The sequence below is a fragment of the Siphateles boraxobius genome, unplaced genomic scaffold, assembly GCF_051911475.1.
Source record: "Siphateles boraxobius isolate OS27281-9 unplaced genomic scaffold, OSU_SipBor_1 137, whole genome shotgun sequence".
NCBI classification, from domain to species: Eukaryota; Metazoa; Chordata; class Actinopteri; order Cypriniformes; family Leuciscidae; genus Siphateles; species Siphateles boraxobius.
In genome coordinates, this window is record NW_027508741.1 from 619,483 (window position 1) to 643,392 (window position 23,910).

The 23,910-nt window shown below is 37.4% G+C and overlaps 1 long non-coding RNA gene across 1 annotated transcript in view; it reads left to right on the forward strand.

Annotated features, from left to right (window-relative positions):
- Window positions 1-23,910, forward strand: part of LOC143738043 (uncharacterized) — a 57,254-nt gene that overhangs the window by 29,250 nt on the left and 4,094 nt on the right. Inside the window, exons 2-4 of the long non-coding RNA XR_013203821.1 lie at window positions 10,733-10,857; window positions 11,459-11,547; window positions 22,628-22,711. This is a non-coding gene — a long non-coding RNA (uncharacterized LOC143738043). The remainder of the gene's footprint in view (window positions 1-10,732; window positions 10,858-11,458; window positions 11,548-22,627; window positions 22,712-23,910) is intronic.

Sequence of the window (23,910 nt, forward strand, 5' to 3'; positions counted from 1 at the left end):
ATTTAAAATGTTTTTATATATGAAGTATGTATATATAATATAAACTATCTATCTATCTATATATATATATATACACACACACACACATTATATAAACAAACTTTTATGTGAGATATGAATAATCGCAAATAAGCGATTTGACGGCACTAAATATTTCACACTTTTACTGTTTTTACTATATTGTTAATCAAATAAATGCCTTTTATGAACTTATTCATAAGGTTGACATCGGTGCAAAAACAGCCTCGCATAACTGTTTAGAATTTAGAATGTAACAACAACATTACATGTTACAAAAAATTATATTTCAACAGCACAACTGTTTTAAAAATTGATAATCATAAATGTTTCTTGAGCAGCAAATCATCATATTATAGTGATTTCTGAAGGATCATGTGACACTGAAGACTGGAGTAATGATGCTGAAAATTCAGGACTGAAATAAAATGTATTTTAAAATATATTTGAATAATTACAAAAAATACAAAAAACTTTTGTATTAGATGTTATTAATTGATTTGACAGCCCTATAAATATTGCAATTTGAAATTAGGGCTGTCAAATCGATTAATCGCATCTAACACAAAAGTTTGTTTATATTTTTTGTTTATTATATATATACACGTGTATATATAAATACAAACTATTGTGTTAGATGTGTGTCTGTATGTGTGTATATATATATATATATATATATATATATATATATATATATATATATATATATACACGGGTGTGTGTGATATATATATATATATATATATATATATATATACTTACATACACACGTGTATATATAAATACAAACTTTTGTGAATAATCACATTTAATCGACAGCACAAAATATTTCACAGTTACTGTTTTTACTATATTCATTGTTGATCAAATAAATGACGTTGTGAGCATAAGAGATTTGTTTTAAAGACATGAAAAAATCTCACTGATCCCAAACTTTCAGTGAGCCATTTCTGAAATCATTGTAAACCTGCTTAGACTTACACTGCACCTCTGTTTATTTATGTGCTCGTAAAGTGGATAACACAGGCAATTTCTTCTTCTGTTCTCCCAGCAGTCCCAAAACATTTATTTTAAGTTGTCTTCAGGCGTTGTGTTGAATATCAGGGGTGAGATAACAACAACAACAGCAGCGAAGGTAACCGGGTCAGAGAAGTCGAACGGAGAGGCCGAAACAAGACCAAAGGGACAGAACATCTCCGCCAACTGGCTACACACACGCACACACACACACACACACACACACAGACGGAGTCTCCGAGGCTTGTAGGAATGATCGTCAGAGCAGAAAACTCTGGGAAAAAATAAATATTTGAATATTCTCAGGCGCTTCTAAACCAGCTTAAATTGGATCATTTTATTGTGCGCTCCACCCTGCCAAAATGCCAAGAGAGTGTGGGTCTTGGCGAAGGCCGGCACTCGTGAATCTTCCCCGCGGCCTGCGCCCCCCCACCCCTCACACTATCTGCTGACACAGAGTCTTGCCCCGGGACACCCGCGCTCCGCACGGCCAGCCCTCCTGCTGGGAAGAGATGCTGGGAGAGCTGGAGGCGTCCCAGTGCACGACTGGCCAGCAGGACACTCTGTGTGTGTGTGTGACGTCTCACGTGTGTGTGCCACTCGTTTAAACCGTATGCATCGAGTGCTCCTTCAAGTACATGCATGAAGCTCTAAATATTTTCGTCAGATAGATATCACTCTTTGTTGGGAGTAAAAGTTGCATGCGATTAATGCTCCAATAAATCAATGAACACACAATTGTTTGATTGAATTAAAGGGATGGCCACCCAAAATTGATATCATTTACTCATCCTCAAGTTGTTCCAAACCTGTATAAATTTCTTTCTTTTGCTTAACACAAAGGATGTTTTTTTTATTGTTATTTATATTTATTTTAAAATAAATTAAGTTTTATTTGCTCTAAATATTTTTCCAAATGCATTTCATCAGCTAGATATCATTCTTTATTAGGAGTAAAACTTTCATGATGTGTGTTCATCATTATTAACCTTTATTTAAAAACATAAAATAACCTTGATTTTTAAAACAGGTTCTTATTTTGAACGACAGCCTGGCAGGAGAGTTAAAATCTCCATATTACAACACACTCACAGATATATTTATCTAAAACATTTACAAGCTGTGATAACTCTCCCTTAGTAGTTTTTAAATGCAGAGATTCAATCATTTGGAGCAGCAAAACCAAAAGCTGAGCGACTTTGAGGATTGATTTATTGGAGCGTTTATTGCATGCAAGTATTTCAAGTATAATTGTTTGAATTCAATTGTATTAAAGGGATCGTTCACCCAAAAAATCTATAATTTCACCCTCAAGTTGTTCCAAACCTGTATAATTTTTTTTCTTCCGCTGAACAGAATGGAAGATATTTTTTTTTCTACTATGGAAGTCAATGGGGTCCATCAACTGTTTGGTTACAAACATTCAGTCACATTTTAGTTTAGGGTCCAGTTCTCTCTATTAAGTTCACCTCTATCGCTAGGTGGTTATGTTTAGGTATCTGGTAGGATTAATGGATGCAGAATATGATATTATAAGTATAATAAACAGCCAATATCCTAGTAATATGCATGCTAATAAGTAACTAGTTAATAGTGAGAATTGTATTGTATTGTATTGTATATGTATAGCCCTTGTCAAGTAATTATGATAAAATACTGGAAAGATTATGGTAAAGACCAAAATGCATTCGGTCAGAATGTCTATAAATGCAATAGGAAAAACTGTATATAGTTTCAAGTTGTGTGTTTTAAAAAGAGAAATGGAATCATAGTTGCAAAAGTTGTTTTTTTCAGGCTGATTTATTTTTAAACGAAATATTTATGTTCTTATTTAACCTGAATGAACCTGAACCTGAAGTATTTTATTGACTGAAAGACTAATTAGCAAGTTATATTATTTTGTTTTCTAAATATACCAAAAAGTTTGTGATATTTGTTGTTAACCCTAGGTGTTAATCAGAACAATTACTCCTTTTAAAAATGTTAAAAAAGTTTTCTTTTTCTTTTTATTGTAAGGCTTTTTTTTTAGCTTTTTGAATGCATGACTTTTCTTTTTAAAACTAGCCTGGAAGTTTAAGATTCTTTGTTTTAAAGTTTATTTGCATGTATTGATCGTCACGATCACGTATAAATCATTATCACTGGTGTCCAACAAACCGTAAAACTTCTGAAATTCATATTAGAAGATCAATTAGAATATAATGACACATTACTACTTTTTATTTTGCTAATTTGGTATTAGATCATTAAAAAAAATTGCCACTTCATATTATTAAAACAGACTAGATTTGGCTGATTATATCCAGTTATTGTCATTTCATTTTACCTTGCTTTGCTTTTAATCACTGAAACACTCATTTGTCTTTCATCATGTATCCTGAAGTATTTTTCCATTCTTCTCAGCACTTTTTCCCCTTTCATCAAACTTCTCTCATCAGTTCACCGTAATTGGCTCATTACATTTCTGTTAATTAGCCAATAAAACCTAATGTTTTTAAAGCACCTTGTTTCTTTTCATAGCCTTTTGTAGAACTTTTTTTTTATTTTTTTACTTCCAATTAGATCATTCTTAAATGTGAGTTTTGTAGCACATGCACTTTCCATAATACAGCATTGAACAACAGTGACCTTTTCTTCGTTTCATGCTTTCTTGCCTACGAACTGGGGGAATATTGCATCTAAGCGTTTCTTTCTGTTCGGCTTTGTTGTAAGAAACGCATCACATTCCACTGCCTTCCAATTTCAAGTCTCTTTGTACGTGTCAGTCGCGGCGTCCTTCCCTCATGTTTAACTGTGAGAAAGTTCTAAGAGTCAGTTTGTTTGTAAAACAAGGCAATTTAAACGAGCAGCTGGCACCAGAGATCAGCGTTTAACAACACTTTTTCTGCTTCCTCCCTGATGCGGTGCAGATCGATGTCTAGACATACATCTGTTGGTGTGCCCCGCTACTCTTCATGGAACGGTGCATTGAGAGGCATGCATTGAGAAAGTGTGCGTCTGCTCTGTTTGCACAGACTTATTTAAAAAGAGCCAGATCTTTCAGAGGGCCGATGAATGACAAATCAACAATCTGTTTGTAGACACTCCAGTCAGTTCAGCGTTTCCTTCGTATTGGTCGACGCTTACCTTCTCAAGTGCCCTTTCTAGAAGAGTTGGCTCACCTATCTGTCATTTGCTGCTATCGTCAAGATCTTTTGAATAATATTTTTGACTTTATAAGAGTTTTATATAAGTACAGCTGATTTACTGACCGCCATTGGTTGAACAAAAACACGAGATACTCAAAACTCAGGCTGTCTTAAATAGAGCCACGGGTCTATGCATTTCAGAGAAATCAACCTATTGTATTTCTTACTTGTAAGTTGTGGATGCAGAAAGTATTTTACATCACCTTATGTGCATTCTACTGAAAAAAAAAGAAAAATACCCTGTACAAAACCGATGCATTAATGTGTCTGGTTTTCAGATGCTGCACTGCTTAAAATGCAGAGGCGTGCATCATTTCTTTTAGCTTCCCTGGCACCCCATCTGCAATTCTTAAAGTATTTAAATTTGACATACCCAAATCATTTTGTTGAAAATAATGCACAACACTCTGTGCCGAGTGGCCAATTTGTAAGCCGCTAACTTTCCTCTGACTTTGTGCTTCTGTTCGTGCAACAGAAGCCGCTTGATGTGAATGTGAACACCCCGTCTGAATCCCATCCCTGTGTGAGTGCAGGAACGCAGCTATTGTTTGAGATTGATCAATCCTTGGCCCAGTTCTGTAGGCTTTGTAGGGGCCTTTCGCAATTCAGCATTCTTCGACGGAACTATGTGTGACGTAGTCGTACATTTTTCTCCCAATTCAACTTGTGACCACATTTCCTTACTTTAGATTGACCTCGCTGATCCTCCTTTGTGCTGGAGTGAAGATTAGGGAGCGAGCAAGTCGGGCTGAGGGCCTGCCAGAGGCTCGGCAAGCCTTATTCCTGCCTGAAACCTCCCTTCTGCAACATTCCCAGTTCCGGCCCATGCCAGTCTATATGACTTATGGAGTTTGGGCCTTATACTGCCAATCCCACTTAGAGTGCATTTTTCTGATAAACAAAAGCACATTCAAGCTTTAGCTTCTCATTTCACACTGTGTGCTTTGGCTCGGGGCAATGCTTTCCTGGAGCCCTTGGCCTACAGTCCATAGAATGGCTCCAGTTGGCTTTCCTTAAAAAAAAAAAAAAATAGAAAATAGAAAAAGCAGCCACATGTGGAGGATTAGACTCCATCTTTCATCCTCCACGCTCTCTACTCGCCCTCTTCTACCCAAGCCCACCGGCTCCCCCTCAGCACCTAAACTCACGGACACACAAACACCCACACGTGTATCCGCACCTCCAGCTCCTGATCAAACCTACCTCAGCAGCTTCGGTCCAGCTCATCTGCGAACCCGCGCCGCGGTAAGAACTTCTTTGGCAGCGGCAGAGGCAGAAGTGAGTCTATTTAGGGCACTTGCGAAACAGAATTTGCATTATCGTTAGCGCGTGTGCTGGTCTGTACTGGCCAAATTCACAGCTTGTAAGTTTCTAAGAAAGTTTCTCCTTTGTTCCCGCTCACCGCCCACTGGCCTTTGTGGATGCAGCCGTTTGCATTCGGTTGTTGTGTGTAAATAGTTTGGAAACATGTTAAGCACACTATATCACGCATATGGTGCTTCCAACCCGATGATAGTTGCACTTAACATATTCCATATTTTAAATGCGTGTTACTTGAGAAACATGCACCAGATGGAATGATAGAGCAGTGCATGACAAACATGACTCTTAATACACCCACTTTTAAAAAGGATGTGCCTCTGATCAGACAATAGGCAACCCTATGCGAACCCTTTGTCTTCAACTCGACAGGAATATCAGAGCGGTTATTAGAGGAGGATGTGAAATGATAGCTATGTTTCAGGTTGACCCCCGAGGGCATGGGCTGTCTCTGGGAACAGATGTGCCACCCACTCGCAACAGTTGTACTCTTCCCACAATGCCCTGGTGGGAGTAGCTTGGGCTAGAAGAGGACAAGATAATGCTGTGTGTGTAAACCGCCGTTTGTGACTGGGGCGCATCTTGGGAAAGGTGTTGAAGGTCGAAGACTTTTCAAGCAGGTCAAAACTTCAAGGTAATCGAAGGCCGATTGGGAACAAAATTGTGTCCCTTTGTGGAAGTAATAGTGCATTTTATTTATAGGGCTGGGAATATTTTGGGTCACGATTTCGATTCAAAATCAATTCTCGATTTGAATCTAATTTCAATTCGATATATGCATAGATTTAACATCTATGATCAAATCTATATTGCTTCGCCGTTTGTGATTGGGACTGGGGCGCATCTTGGGAAAGGTGTCGAAGACTTCAAGGTAATCGCAGGGAACCTAAATGGTGTAAAAAAAGTAATAGTGCCATTTTTTGTATGTAGTCAGCTTCTGAAAGCGTACCTAAATGACCATTTGTAGCGTAAATGTATTTGTAGGTGACTTACCATAGGCCAATCTTGAGACCAAGACGAAATTATATCCGTTTCATTCCCGCATCATTAAATTGGATGCACTGGGTGACAGCTTGACTCTTGGGGAACATGGCCAGACTGATGAAATGAGATCATAAGCGAGATAAGCGTTGTGAGTGCAGGGACTAAGTGGAATGAACGCTGTTGACACATGAACTGAGCAGTTGCACACGACTTTGTGCGGAAATTCGTGTGTCAATACAGTCGCTCATTTTCTCTGATCCCTTCCCACAGTCCCACACCCCACCGGCTTCCCTCGGTACGCCAGCGAATGAGAGTGGATTATTGGAGTCTTTGGGTTCGCAATCACCTATTTTGCTGAACTTCCTCATGCCTTTTATTTCCAGGTATATTGTTTTTGATCCGAGGTGCTTATTTACTGTGGTAGCGAGCAGTTAATTGTGTTTTATTGTCCGGGAGCTTTATTGGGTGTTTTGCCAAAACCCAGCAGGTTGTCTGTAGATAATCACAAACTTCCCGTCACGACTGCTGAACGATATAAAAAAATGACTTATTAAGAGTCGCCCCCACATTTTTTCCATAAACTTTGTGTGGGGTTTTGCCACTTGGAATCTCAGCTATGAACTGAATAAAAAGCTTTGATTTTTCCAGCTTATCAGTGTTTAAGGTGGATGCGTCATGTCCTCTGTGACCAGAACAGAAGGGACCGCCGCTGCCGAATGCACATTGATCAGCTTCGCCTTCCTCCCCCTGCTTATTTATTTAATCTTTTCAGAGCTAGATTTGTAGATTCATTCAAACTCTTGAGATCCCGTGTGTGTTATTCCCAGAGGGCAGAAATTAATTCCTCCTCCTTGTCGTCGTCCTCCTCCTCCTCTCTTTCAGCACTAAAGGTGCAGTGGGCTCTCTTTCTCTCCCCTCCGAGAGAATACCGAAGAGGAGGAACCAGTCCTGAGGGAATCTTGTCTATATAGTATTTCATCCACACTTTAATCCGCTGCTATGTTGAATGGTTCATAGGGAATAAAAGACAAAGCTTTTGTTTATGATTCTAATATTAGCCTCTTGGCATTTCTTACATAAATGAGAGCCTTCCCTACGGCAGCACTATTGATTTCCCACATCCACAGAAGTCAGCCTCCGTCCTTACAAAATAAGGCTCAAGAGATTATGGGAAAATAAAAAGCGAGCTGAATTTCTGTTATTTTTGTCAGATTGACCGCTAATATGAATAATTCAGCCTGCATCACTGCTTTGTGGACTTTGGTTTGCTAAGAAGCGCTAAAGAAATTCGTCCCAGATTCGTTAATAATGAGATCGTAGACATTAGAAACAAAATATAATATGTGATGTTTAAGTGTATGTCGATGTAGAATGTATGTTAGATGTTGTAAACATAGACACTGTTATGCAAGAAAAATTTCAGACTCGTCTGACAATAAAGTAAAGTAAAAGTTAGTTACTAGTTAAATGTCCTTTAGACAACACCAAAGCCTTATAGGTTTTGTCATCTATTTTTAAATGCACATTTGCTTCATTAACGCTTCTGTCGGGAATATTTTTTTTGTTTTTCTACACAATGAACAAAATTTATTTAAATCTTCGTCGTACAGACACATCAGCACGTAATCCTGGTCATGTGGGGTTCGTTTACCATTTCAGGCTTGCAAATGACTGTATTAAGCTAATAAACAGCAGAACTTCGTCTATATTAGAATCATTAAAAAATATATTAATCGTAGATTACACCTCTTAATGCAAAAGGCATTTGCATTTGAGAAAACGAAGGACAAAAGCTCCCCGTTTTTTTTATTTTGAGGAAGCGCTTGGCAACCTTGAAATCAGCGACAGGTCTTAGAATGAAAGAACGACAGGAAAAGATAGAACTGTAATCCCAATCAATGCACTTCATAAAGCACCTTCTTCCTAAAATGTGTGACTAATGTGCACAAATCTCTGGGTTTAAAAGCTGTCAGCGGAGATGGCTAGAGTTGTTGCCTTGCCATTCATCTCCCCAACGTAATAAACCGACTCGTTTGTTTGTTCTGTTTGCTTTCTTCCTTTCGTTTTGTCTTTCGTCTGAGCAAATGTACCTTGAGGTCTTGTGTAGGGTTTCCCTTTTCAAGCTGAGCTTCGACAAGCCTGCGTGCTTCGTGCTTCCGTAATGACATTAAACAGGAACATTTAAAGGGCTTTCGGCGAGAGCCGCATTGTCTGCTCTGAAGGCTTCCAGAAAGGGCTTTTATTATGTTGTGGATTTAATGCCAGTGTGTGTTACCTGATAACATTAAAGCAGAGAAGAACGAAGCAGGAATATTCCCACGCTGGCAGAGCTTCAAGAATATTGACCACCAACAGGATTTCAGCTGATGCTGGGCATGTGTATTCAGCGCCTGATTACAGCCAATACAGAATTATATCTGGGGAGGTTTAATTCATTAGCTCTCATTTCTTTTTATCTAGCTTTTGAGTTGCGAGGTTAGTGTGCCGGTGCCGAGCTGGATAAATGTTGTTTGCTGCCGTCTTCCAGATGGATGAATGCGGCAGACTCTCCTGCCCTCCTCGTTTTGCTGAGCTCTCCCGGCGATCTTCGAGTTCTGTTAAAAGGAGCGAAACAATGACACATTAGTGAAGTATTGTGTTCCCCGGGCCGCATTAAATGTGTCTTGCTTTGTTTTAAAACTCATTTGAGCACCTCAATCAGGGAACGTCGAATGTGGACTTGTTCAGGTGTGCTTTTTTTTTTTGTTCATCTATCGAAAATGAAGTAAATTAAACCGATAAAATGAAGTTTACTTCCAGTTGAATTGATAATTCCCGCAAACCTAGGAAAACTAGTCATTTTCACCGGCGTGTTGGAGGTAGAAATAATGACAGTGTTTCAGACTTGTTTGATCATCCCTAGCAAATCTGAATGGTAAATTTATTCCGCAGGTGTTGCACATGGAATAATGTTTTAGCATAATGAGGATAAGATGTTGATGGGGGTACAGTACTCAGATGCTCAGTATTTTAGACACAAAAAGCCCCCCGTCATTGATCCATGCTGAATGCCAACGATATATTCACTCCAAGGTTGTTGTTGTTAACCATCAAAAGTTGCGTCTGTTCTTTTGCGGGAGTGAAGATGCATTTGCAGGTTGTATAATTGCAGGCTCTTCTCATTATGTCTAAGGCCTGAAACGCACACTTTTTGCAGTTCAGACACCGGTACGTGTTGCATTCTCCGGTTTTCACTTTCATGTAAAATAATACTCTTGCCCTGCATCCCAATGTCCATACTATCCATCCTAAATATATTTGAGATTAAAATAAGTGTGTCCCAAAGCTTAGTATGTTGAAAAGAGTATGTCAAAAGTCCTGGATGGTCTACTGTTTCCGGTGGATTTTTCCGGTGGAAGTGTGTATCCATGCTCACAATAACAGCTAATATTACCCACAACCCATTGCACTTTGGAGGAGGAACTATAAACATGAGTAAAAAGTGTTAAAAAACTACAAAACATGACGGATATGCGCGAACGACGGTAAGACGTATAGATAAAGGGGTTTGAGAGACTAATCAAAGTCTTACCTGATATAAAAATATTTATTTAATGTTATCCGTGTTATATTTCATCTGCAAAAACAATTTGGACTTTTATAAAGATCTGTTTGGCAATTAACTTTTAAATGCATCATTATGCATTAATATGAGGAGAGTCTCCGCACTAAAGATCAATTCTGCATTTCTCTCTGATATGGTAGGAAATTAATTGTGGAGGATTTTATCTTTGAAAAGATGATTGACAGGCCAGTTTACTGTGACATGATGCGACAGAGAGCAACCGTTAAAGACTCAATTGTATGACGTGATAGTATGTCCCAAAGCTTGGGTACTCTTTTGCTACACACTCAAAAGTATCTACTTTTTCTTCAAAAAAAGTACATACTTTTAGGGCGTAGTATAAGTAAGCGAATTGAGACGCAGCCTTTAATAACCAGCAGGTGAAGGTTTGATTGGTGGTTTATATGAACATTTGTCCCTGCTGGTAATTGTCATTACTACACCATTATGTGGGTAAGTTTTTGCCTTTGATGCTCATTCAAAAGTAGTGTGTGGACTACGATATTTTGCATGCGTGCATACAGTAAAATTTCATTTTATTATAGTGTACTGTATGTTTTACCAGTGAACTTTTTGACCTTTTTTAATTGACCTAATACAGGTTGACTGCATGGCACTTATTGCTCAGGTGATTATCTTGAAAGTATGTTTCCAGAACTGAGCAACCATGAAGCAAAGATGGCAGCGTAATGGCTGGTGAACTCTATCGCCCCCGTGAGTCCTGAGGTGAATTACCGGCATAGCATCACAAATACACATTAAGCATGTACAAAGGGACAGCGTTTGAAATATTGGCCAAGTCTTCACATTTGCATGTGTTTTTATTTTTTTTGTGCCAAATCCTGGGCAACAACTTTACTAATTTAAAGACAAATAACAGGACAATGTAAGATTTTATTATATTATAATATATTAGATATACATACACAGTTCTCACAGGGCTGCTAGTCCAATCAGGGACTCTCAATTGCTATTGTAGTCTAAACGCATTGCTCAACTAGATGAGGTGCTGAACCCACGTGCGTTTATCTCGCCCATATTACTCTATTATCCTGGTAATATGAAGCAGAGCTAGTAAAGACTCGGCAGCGTCTAGGAATCTCTTCAGTTGGGTGTAAATTACAGAGGCGCCTGGGGTGTTCTCTACCCTCTCTCGCTGGCACCTTGCCCCGTCTCATCCTCGCACACATGTACAAGACAATGACTATTACCCGACACACCTGGGTTCTGGGCCTCACAATCTTCTTAATATCTTTTAAATCTTCACATAAGGTATGCCTTCCATAGGGCTTACAATACCATTTGCTCTAATAAACTCTTTTGGCAGAGGTGCATGCAAGCTGCTTTCGTCGGCCCCCGGAGACAAGAACGTGACGTGGAGGGCGAGGCATCCCAAAATATGAGGATAAATCGCAGGTAATCCTGCAGGACCGGCGCACTAGTAATCAACACTCTTCCAACTGGAAACATTTTACAATTCTTCATCTTAATTTAACTCTTTTTTTAAAATCTTTACCTGGTAATTCTTAGCAGCAGGTGCACTGGTGTTTTGAAAGGAAAGGCTGTCGAATGTGAAACAGAGAGCTTTTAAAAGGGGGGGGGGGAGGGCGATAAGCAAATCAAATTAATGACAATGAGTGTTTGTGGAGAGAAGGCAGGCAGAGAGCTTGTTTGAGCCCATCGTGCGTGCCATGTTAAACACTTCACTCGCCGTGGAGGGGCTAATCCAGTCTCCGACAGCTAGCTGATTATACGAATAAACTACACACGCTCGCGTCGAGAGAAAGGAGCATCCCTCGTTAACGTTCAAGCTCACTCCAACAAGGAAGTAATTAAGACGCCACCCCTCCCCTGCTAACCAAAAAAAAAAAAAATGATTTTAAGTGTTGTCTAATAGACCGGCTTGAAGGTGTTTATTTTATATTGTCTCAGTGCAGAAGTCATTATGCGGTTGAAGGGGGCTTACGGGGAGAGCTAAACACAGCGAGGCGAGTTTGAGGAAAGTCTGATGCTCCGGGCTCCAGAGTTGCAGAAGCATATGAACTGTCGCTTGTTGTTTTAAATAATAGATTGCCTTCCCTAAATTCCTGCCTGATATTTTTGGCAGAGTCAAGAGTCTTTTGGATGGGCAGCATCTGTCAGACCTCGACGTAGGCCAAGAAAACATTCCCCACCCGAGCCGTTAGAGGAAAAAGCACATGTAAAGCTTCACGAAGCTGATGAAAGCGTAACTTTTAATAGATTAAGAAGTTTCAAATTCTTTTTGAGTACTTTTGTCATTGGTCTTAGTTTTGCATGTGTGTGTGTGTATGTGTTGCAATTGAGGGTTAAGTAGTTTAACAGTGATTACAGTGTAGTGATATTTGATTATTATCTCCTGAAATGGCAACTCCTCCAGCTTTCTGTTCTCTTAACAATAGTTTAATTGTTAGTTTGGACACCCACTCGATAGACAGGAGAAATGAAGAGCAGTAATGGAAAAGAATTATGGGGGGAAATGGCATGAAATTAATACATTTTCAAAAGCACCTGCATCTCTGTTTTTTTTAATGAAATATATTTTGATTAGTCATGAGAGCATCTTTACCGTGATTCGTTCAATCAATAACACGTTTGAATTATAAAAGCACATTCACTGAGCTCTATTTTGAACGAGTTTTATCATTTTATACAATCATTTTGTACTTCTGCTGCAGTGTGAAATGTCCTGACGGATACGGTTTCTCCATGTGTACCCGTGTTTCCTTATAATAAAATATATATATATATATATATATATATATATACACACACACACACACACACACAAAATAATAAAGCTAAACTGTAATATAATATATTATTATTATTATTATTATTATTATTATTATAGTTCTTCTTCCTGTACCTCAAAGAGCAGAGCATTGTGCTTGATTGTGTTTGATTTCCAGAGAATGCAGGAATTAAAAAAATGTATAGCTTTAATGTAATATACGTTGCTTTGAATAAAGTATCTGCCAAATGCATAATATAATTATATATATATATACTGTTTTAAAAATTTGATGTCAATAAGATTTTTGTTTTTTGAAATGGTTTTATTCAGCAAGGATACATTAAATTAATCAAAAGTTACAGTAAAGACATTTATAATGTTACAAATTTCTTTTATTTAAAACAAATGCTGTTCTTTTTAACATTCTATTCACATGAAAACATGAAGCAGCACAATAATCATAATTGCTTTTTTAGCTGCAAATCATCCTATTATACTGATTTCTGAAGGATCATGTGACACTGAAGACTGGAGTAATGATGAAATGAAATTCAGCTTTGATCACAGGAATAAATTACACTTTACTATATGTTCTCACAGAAAACAGCTTTTTTAAATTGTAATAATATTTCACTATTTTTACTGTATTTTTGATCAAAATAAATGCAGACTTGGTGACTTTCAAAAACATTTAAAAATGTTACCGACCCAAAATTTTTGAATAATAGCGTATGCGAGTGATTCATTGAGGCTGATTCAGAGTCGTCTGATCGATTTAGTCCTGTGTCATCAAATCAGTGACTGAGAATGTAGACGCAATATAAAATTGTGTTGGATCTTTATCGTCAGTATGAAGCCGCTCCCGGTGTGGGAAACACTGAAGCGCGTGATTATGCTTCAGTAAAGGCAGGCACCCTCTTTCTCTCTGGCCAGGGGCGAATGTCCCTCCCCTTGGCTCCGCTAGGGCCAGAATTCCTCCACGTGTGTGTGTGTGTGTGTGTGTGTGTGTGTGTGTGTGTGTGTGTGTGTGTGTGTGTGTGTGTGTGTGTGTGTGTGTGTGTGTGTGTGCTACGCTGGGATTGCTTCAGACAAAGGTGTCTGACTTGCCAGCCGCATCCCTACACCACCTAAAGCGCCACATTTCTTCCCCTTCCTCTCGTCCACCAGGGCGGCGCTGAAGTGGCCCTCGGGACACTGGAGAGTAAATAAACATTTTTCATGCTTTTTTTGTGTCTTTCCCAAAAAAATATTGCGGGCTTCACTCACACACACACAAGGTGCGGTTTATGAAATTCTGAAGGCTTGTTTTCGAGAGGCTTGTTGTTAGTACCTGATTCTTCTCTCTCTCTCTCTCTCTCTCTCTCTCTCTCTCTCTCTCTCTCTCTCTCTCTCTCTCTCTCCCTCTCCCTCTCTCTCTCTCTCTCTCTCTCTCTCTCTCTCTCTCTCCCTCTCCCTCTCTTTCTCTCTCTTTCTCTCTCTCTCCTCTCTCTCTCTCTCTTTCCCCCCTCATCTCCCTTTAAAAATCAGCAAATCCATTCGCTAAACATCTGCACCTCTGTACTGAACAGATAACAACCTGGGCCAGCCCAGCTCTGCAGCGAGTCAAGGCTGATAGGCCCAAATCTCTGGCCCTTTTCTTTTTTTTTGAAAATGCTAATGACGGAGAAACACGTCCCAAGCCAAAAGCGCTCTTGTAGATCTGTCAATTGCTATTTTGACAGATATTTGCTTGTAAGTACACACAACACTTGTTCCCCGTGTCTTATCTGCGGCGCTGCAGAACACTGACCTACATTGCATCAAGCACAATATGTTGCACAAACCCGCGCTGCTCAATACCATTTTTCATTTTCACCTTAAAAAGGAATGGAGCTCAATGAAATGGCTGAAAATCCAATAAACAAGAAGGTATTCTCTCACGAATAAGAAGTGTCCGTTTTTTTTAAGAAGAAATCGGTCTCATCTGAAAGCATTTCAATGTCTCGTCAAGGGTTTCTGCATTAGCACTCGCTGGTGACGAGTAAATATTGAACATAAAGCTGCTGGATTTCTCTCTCTTACACTCGTACGCATGTACGGACGGTAGTGGAAGGGAGGAACTGATTTGGACTCTCATTTGAACTTTTGCCTTTATGAATTGTTTTATTTGTAAATTAACACACAACGAGGAATATGAACTGTCTTAATGTAGAAGCATTCAGTAAATTCCACTGAACATTTACTGAAATAATTTCTGATTAAATATTTAAGTAACTAAGCTTCTTTTTTCTTTTTTCACCAGTTATGATAGAACTTTACTATAGAACTTTTTATATGGCAATTCTGACTCTTTTTTTTTTCTTCTCACGATTGCAAATTAACATCTCGCAATTCTTTTTTTCTCACAATTACGTGATATAAAGTCAGTCTATTTTTCATCAGAATTGGAATTTTTTACACGCAATTGTGACTTCATATCATGCAATTCTGAAAAAATTAAGAAATGTGAGTCTCACAATTACCTTTTTTTTATAACATGGCAGAAAAAAGCTTCCATACTTTACAAATTCCTACACTTAGAGGATTTATTAAATGCATATATCAATACTAAAAAAGTTAAAAGTTCAGTTTTTAACTTTGGTAAAAAAATAAAAAAAATAATGCCATGCATGTAGTTAATTTTTCTTTAGAGGCCATGAATTTGTTATTTTCTGTCTTATTTTACCAGTATATTATACTATTTAATTATTAAATATTATGCTTTTTTTTTTAAAAGGCAATGCAATAGTTATTTTTCTGTCTTGTTTTGTCAAGATTACCATGTTAAAATCATGAGGGAAAAAAAGTATTGATCTCAACAAAAACAAGAAATGCAGAAAATTAACACATGGCCATATGTTTGGGAGCCGCCATTCTTTTTTTTTTCTTTTTTTTCAATTGCATTTTGTGTCGCTGTGAATTTTGGATGTGGTTATTCTCACAAACTAACCATCTTTGTGTGTTTCTGCACACTGTTTCTTACAGATTTGCTTCCATGTTAAATGTCAATGGCCGGCTTGAAGCAAACACTGGGTTGAGGCTGAAACGCAGCTACAGATCTCGCTCTCTTTGTTTCATTGAATCTTTAATAGTTTCCCCCTGTCTCTAACAGTAAAAAACTTAGGGGGAAAATATCCAGCCCTTGAATAATGTGCAAGGTAAAGAAAAACATGAAACTAGCCCTTGAGAAAGAGGTTTGTGGAGTATAAACATTTTGTTCCCGCAAACAGCTCGATGCCAATCAGCGATTAATGAGGTGTAGTTGAAAAGCAGCGGCTGAGGGAAGTTAAACTGAGCTGAATTAAGGAGTAATATCATCCTTCACGCAGGTGCTCGCCGAACGAATAACCGCTTTAATTACTGTTATTCAATCACTGCCTTTTTTCCCGTCCTCCACCCCCCCTTCTCTCTCCCTCCATCTCTGCTATGGCATTATCGGGTTTTCTTGTCAGTTCTCAAGCGTGTGCCCGTCCATATGTGACCTAAAAACAGTTCCTCAGCGAGCGCATTGTTCAGAGCTGTGAGGAAATGCTTCTACAGTCAGTCTTCAAACTCGGTAAACTGTTATCTCGGTTTCACGAGCTGGCCTTTGATGGCGCATCTGCACGTGGTGTGTGTGTGTGTGTGTGTGTGTGTGGAGGTGGGTGGGAGGAACCAACACCTGCTACTGTATTCAGCTCCACAATGGGGATCATTTAGTTTTTCTACACGTTTGTTCAGCAGGGAACGTGTGTGTGTGTTTATGTGTGTGTGTGTGTGTGTGTGTGTGTGTCTCCAAAAGGTCGGGAGTGGGGCGTGAAGATGATGCTAGTCAAATAAGGAAACTGAAAGAACTCCGTGACTGTCTATCCTTCTGTTTACTGTGTATGTCATATATATCTTTCGGTCTGTATGTCTTTTTATTTATCTATCTTTTTATCTTTTTTGTCTTTTTATTTTATTTATCATTATATCTATTTATCTATCTATCTATATATCTTATCTGTCAATCTATAATTTTATATATATATATATATATATATATATATATATATATACACACATGTCATTATATCTATCTATCTGTCTGTCTATCATTATATCTATCTATCTGTCTGTCTATCATTATATATATATATCATTATATCTATCTATCTATCTATCATATCTATCTATCATTATATCTATCTATCTATCTGTCTGTCTATCATTATATATATATATCATTATATCTATCTATCTATCATTATATCTATCATTATATCTATCTATCTATCATTATATCTATCGATCTATCTATCATTATATCTATCTATCATTATATCTATCATTATATCTATCTATCAGTATATATATCTATCATCTACCTGTCTATTATTATATCTGTCTGTCTGTCTGTCAGTCAATTGTTATATGTCTGTCTATCATTATATCTATCTATCTATCTATCTATTTATCATTATATCTATCTATCATTATATCTATCTGTATATCATCTATCTGTCTATTATTATATCTGTCTGTCTGTCTGTCAGTCAATTGTTATATGTCTGTCTATCATTATATCTATTTGTCTGTCATTATATCTGTCTCTACTGTAGTTCTCTTCACTGAAGTACTCAAGGCAATCAAAGTTGATAAACCGCTGTGTAAAATGTGCTGATTGTTGTGTGAGGTCATGTGACTGTGAGATGTTTGAGGAGTGAGGTCATGGTGTTTAGCAGCATGTGACTCGAGTCGATTAACATTAAACAAACGAGGTGTGTGTGTAAGGATGAGTCTCTGTGGATCGAGCGCTGACAGGCCCTGTTCCCGCGGGACAGCTGATAGAGATGTTATTACATGGCAGAGGAGCTTCCCTGACGCTCTCAGCTCCTGTTATATAATATCTGAGCATGCTGAGAATTACATGTTACATTTGGAGTATATGCCGTGAAAATCGTATGATATGTCACTCAAACCTGCTTTTTTCTCCTCCTCTTTCTCTATTGTATATACAGTGGGATCAAAAATTTTAAGATCACTAGTAAAATTACTTAGTTTGCATTAGTAGCTCTCCAAAACAACTCCTACCTAAACTTTCATGTGCATTGCATTTTTCAACACAAAATGTAAAATACACTACTTGAATTATGTATCTTATACTTCATTAATGACAGTTTACTGGTTAAATGGCTGCAACATGCAATACACATACTAGGTGTGTGTGTGTGTGTGTGTGTGTGTGTGTGTGTGTGTGTGTGTGTGTGTGTGTGTGTGTGTGTGTGTGTGTGTGTGTGTGTGTGTGTGTGTGTGTGTCTTTCTATATATATATATGTGTATATGTACTGTGTGTATGTATATATATATATATATAACAATGTTCTTGCAAAAGACACACCTGTGAAGCATGCAAACACCCACACACACCCGTACATAGACATGATCTGCAAACAAAGCCCTTCCATAACGAGTGTCACTGCCATTCTTTTGTTTGCTTGTCTCCACAGAAACATTTTCATTCAGAAAAGACCATTGTTTTTGCTGTTGTCTTCTGGAAATTCAGAGTAGCAATTTGTTCATCTCACTATTGAAGGTTTCTGCATGCATTTTTACAGCAGGCTTTTTCTCCCCTGTTTTACCCTGTAAGTCTCTTTTGTCTAACGAGATTAAATGATTTTTGAAACAAAGTTTGATCCTTGAAATCAGGATATGAGCTGTTATAGTCTGTAACACCACTGAAAGCGTCATGCCCGTGCATTCTGGAAAGTTCTGCCAAATTCATTGCATGCTTGCTGAAATGAAGAACAAGCCAAAATTTAGTGCTCGCTTCTATTTACATGTGTTGAGCTCGTCTGTTTTCTCTCTCAGGAGAAGACACTGGACTGGCATAATAGAAATGCAGTATGCAAATTGTCTGGATTTTTAAATTGTTTGGACAATTGTCGTGCTAGAGCACACTGCATATACATCCCACAATGCACTTGACTATTTTCCGTAAGTTGTATTCTTGACTCATGTTATTGGATTGCTTTTTTTTTTTTTTTTTTGTAATACACAAAGTTTAAACAAAACAAATGTTTACCCCAAGATACAAGAAAGATACAAGATAGAAAAACAATCTATAGAAAAACGGTAATAGTAATTTACAGACATTTCCTTTAACATTAAAACACAATGCAATGCGTAATTCAACATAGGGGTAAAAACACCTGTGAATAATCAGTGTGGAAAATGTGCTGTACATTAGGCCCATTTTTTTCCCAGACATTTCTTAGTTGTTTTGAATGTCTTTCTTAAATACTTTGATTGACTGCCGAAAGTTTATTTATATATATATATATATATACTTTATATATATACAAAATTGGTTTAAAATGCAAGATAGCTATATTTATTTGCGAGATGTTAGCCGGACATTTGCTGAATTAAACCTCGCAATCAGTGCTGGGTAAGTTACTCGAAAAAAGTAATTAATTACTACCTACTAATTTCATCTTCAATAGTGTAATTATATTTCTGTACTAATTACTATCTAAAAAGTTTTGCATTACTTATTAATTACCAACCAGTTGAACAATACAAAGATAGACATGAAACTGCTCTTTTAGTTATTTCAAATAAATTAATCTTGAACTGAACAAATTATTTAAAGGGAGAAGGTTACATTGAAAACATGCATTTTAACATTAGATGTTAAATCCACTATTGTTTTATATAGAACTATTCTATAGTCTATAACGCAATTACTTATTATTAATTACTTAGTAATGCATTACACCCCAACACCAACCACAATGAGGTCTTGTGACAAAAATAACCGTGATTTGATCCATATACTTCAGCAAAATTTGGAAAATTGCATAAAAATGCTGAATGTTGTTCTCTTGAACACATAAGATGGAAACACTGGTTTATTTGCTACATTTTTTTTTTAATATTCCTTTTTTTATGTGTGTGTAAATAGCGAATTGGCTGAAACATTGCTAGTGTTGCATACTATTTAAAATGTTTATCCGTGCATAATGAATTCTGTTAAACCATTTTTTAAAAATTGTAGAAAGTGTAGGATCGCTCTCAGACCCCGCTGGCCCCTGTTTTCAATTATGTCACGTTTACACTAATTTACACCTGTGCAACATTTGAATAATGAAGTGTATGGGTAACTGCTAAATGCATTCTTAACTATCTGCAAAGACGCATATCACAGCGTCTTATGCCCACATTGTTTCTCTTAAGCGTTATGATTAAAATGGAGTAATGGCTCCATTGGAGCTCATTGGTTTGTCAGCGGTGGGTTCCTCGGTGTGCCGTACATCTCTGAACTCCTCACAAGCCGTAATGCCCCATCTGACAGCGTGATGGAGAGCTGGGTGTCATTACCGTATGTTTAAACAGCCGAGAGAGGCGGCTATCATTTAGTCGAACGAGCTCTCGGTGTGTGTGATGAGATGAGATGGAGAAACCCAGGGAGAGAGAAACAGACATTTCAGAGGAATTCATTGACAGCGAATAACATCACTTAATCAAGTACGGTGGCACTGTTTACCTTCCTCGCTCTCTGCGGCCGGTGTGCAGTGTGTTATATGAAGAAATAATCGCATCCCGGTGGAGAGTCAATATGGGCTCTTTATATTACAATTCAGCAGCAACGTTTATCAGCCTGGCACAAATTTCTGATTGCTGGTTTGTAAACTTTGGCTATGACTTCAATTACATAGTAACATACTACATTACCATTGCTGCATTATATAGTATGTAGTATTTCTGTAGTCATTGCATAACTTGGTGACCTGTTACATTTGCCATAATCTGCAGTGGCTAAATTTAAAAATGGCATACTATATTTTCACCATATCTTATGATTGGTGTGTTCCAAATTGGGCCAGAAATACTGTGTTGAGTATTGCATCCCATAATTCTTCCATTTCCAGTATTTTGAATGAACCGGAAGTGATATCAGCCGTGACTTTTAGCATTTCTTTTCTATACCGTTATGTGATCAGACTGTCAAAAGGTAAGAGATTTTTGCACAATTTTGAAAATATGAAATGTGTAGTTAACTTAAAATGAGGTCATGTGACAACAATATAGCATATTGTGGACTATACATTCTTCAGTATGCAGAATAGCCGGTACTTTATTACAAAACGTGGTTAATGATTATTTTTGCCCGTTCTATTTGGCGATGTCATATTTTTAATCATCTAACATGATGAATTGTTTTTCTTCTTGAGGATTTTCTTCATTCATATATGAAGCATGTTGTTTTACTTTGACAACATGTTAACTACTTCCTTCCTCACAGTAGGTGAATTTCATTTAACAAAATTGCCCATTACATGCAGAATCCACAGAGATGTTAATTGTGACCCTGTCAACAAAATGTCTTCCAGCTTCAAAACCCATTTTTACTTCCATACTTCATTACTACCATGTGTGTTCTCTCAGGCTCCCATGTGAATTACAGCTATATCTGTGCTGTTTTTCTCTGCGTTTTGCTGTCTTGTCTTAGTTGGATGTTCTCTGTGAACTCTGCAGAAACATTTAGTATAATGTCAGTGGGAAACTCAACATTTTCATGTCTTGCATAATTTAAGGCGTTCTGCCTATAGACTGAGAATCATTAAAGTCTGAAGCGCTGTGGTTTGTACACGCGAGTGGCTTCGCTCTGGATGTCCTCTTGTGTTTAAAGGTTTGCAATGGCGACCCAAGACGAAAGATTGGCCTGGTGGGAAATGAAGGAAAGAGGAATAGACAAAGTGTACCGGTACGCAAACCAATAATGACTTCCAAATGTTTACTATGCATTCCCCAGGCGCTAAATAAATTCATGCATTTACGGCACGTGACTTGCCAAGTGAATTTTAAAACATTGCCCATATGTTAATGTTTCTTAATGCAGGAAGTTTAAAGGGGTGAAATTTGTTTGAAGGGGAAGATGCATCGTAATCGCAGAATGAAGAATCTGGTTTGCTTCTGCAAATTGTGTGAAACCGCACGGAGCGAGCAGTCGTGTGCGAGCACGCGGTACACAACGCTTTCAGCTCGTGAGTTTTGCACAGCTCTGTTAATTAGCGCTCTGCCCGTTACACTGGCCGCCAACTTCAATTAAACCATGTCAGATCACACCGTCTACATTTATATTGGGGAAAAAGGAAAACAGTTGTTACCAAAATACCTTCTTGAGTGCAATTGTTTGCATTTAATTCATTTATAGTGCATGCTTTAACGCTTCTGTTTAACAAAGATTGTTGGTGTTGTGGTGGGTTCAGTTCTTCTAGATCCGCGGGCGGCCCAATAAACTGTTCAAACTGAAGAATCTACTGTGGCTTTGGGAAATAAAATTTTCAATTTGCACAACATTTGGTGAGCTGTTTCCTCGCCGTCTCTGGCCCATCTGAGACATCAGGTGATGTTTTTTTCCAGACAGTGCTTTTAAAATATGAGAATTTTTCTATTAAATTGAGAAGATAAAGAGTGAAATATAGGCTACTAACTGAGATCATCATCTAGTTAAATGGTAATATGACAATGAAGTGCAGCTTTCTGTCATAAACTTCCTCTTGTTGTGTGTTCTACAGTTTCTCAACAAAGCCTTTTCTTTGTTGAATCACTTTCGGCTTGAGTTTTGTGGCTTTTCGTCCATGTCTGTTTGCTTTGAGAATGTTTATGCTTTCATACTTTCTTAAAGTTGACTAAATCAATTTTTCAGTGAATATTGGAGTGGATATATGCATTTAATTTACATATTTTGTCTTCCAGGAAAAAGGATCAAAGCTGGTAGTGACCCATCTTGCACACAGCGGTGTGAACATGAGGATGTCCCTACGACAGCATGGGGTCGAGGTACGTGTGTTTACTATCAGTTATCCACTACTGGACTGGTAGATGCATAATTTAATCTTTCTCTGTTGCCAGACATTCAAAAGTATTGCATTATGAAGGAATATTATTTGTAAGCAACATATACATACTGTACTTTTCTTTCTTTCTTTTCTTTTTTTTAGTAGTAGTTTTTTAGTAGTTTTTTTCATATTATAGTAGATGATTTAAAAGAGCATGCATGCATTTATTTATTTTATTTACTTATTTCAATGTATTATTTATTTATTTATTACCATTTATTTATTTTCATTTATTTATATATTAAAAATTAAAAAATTTATTTTATTTCTTAATATTTTTTTCATATATTTATTTATTATCTATTTTATTTACTTGTTTTGTCTGGTGGAATGAATGCATGCATATAATTTTAGTGAATGCATAAATCTTTCATTTTTGTCTGTCACAGCTCATGATAGTCGCTAATGAAGGCTATTTAAACCAAATTGGCCCAAACTTCGTTTCATTAGGAAATATTTCCAGATGAGTTTATTTTTATGGAATACTGGTCATATTTAACTTCTCGACAGCTTCATGTTGAGTTTGTTTTTAAGGAATTGTTCACCCAGATATGAACATTAACTCGCCCTTCAACCTGTTGCTATTTTCTTTCTTCCATCAGAAACAAAAAGAGATCTTATGAATGTCTGAGCAGCTCTTTAACAAGTGGGTTTTGATTTTATATACGTTCCAAACATGACAAATAAACAGCATACACATATCATAAAAGTATAGGCATATATATATTTTTTTTCTTCTTCTTCTTCTTCTTCTTATTATTATTATTTATTATTATTATTATTTTTATTTTTTTTATTTTTTTTTAATTAATTTTAAAATGTTAAAAAAAAAATAGGCTTGAGTGCTTGTATAGGATTGGTTAATTGCTGCACCACACCCACCTAGGCCAGTGGCCAATACCTTGAAGTTGGATTCTTTAAATTCTGTATATTGTTGCCATTGACTGTTTGACTCTGAAGAAGACGCATGGCGTCGAAAACGTTAGTCATTCTGTACTAATAAATATATATTAAACTTTCTGTGCTCCGGTCCTGCTCCTTGGTCCTAGCTAGACCTTGGGTCCTTTCCCTCAGATTTTTGTGTCCTGGTCCGTGAGCACGAACTCCTTTCTAAATATCATAAAAGTAGTAGGTATGATT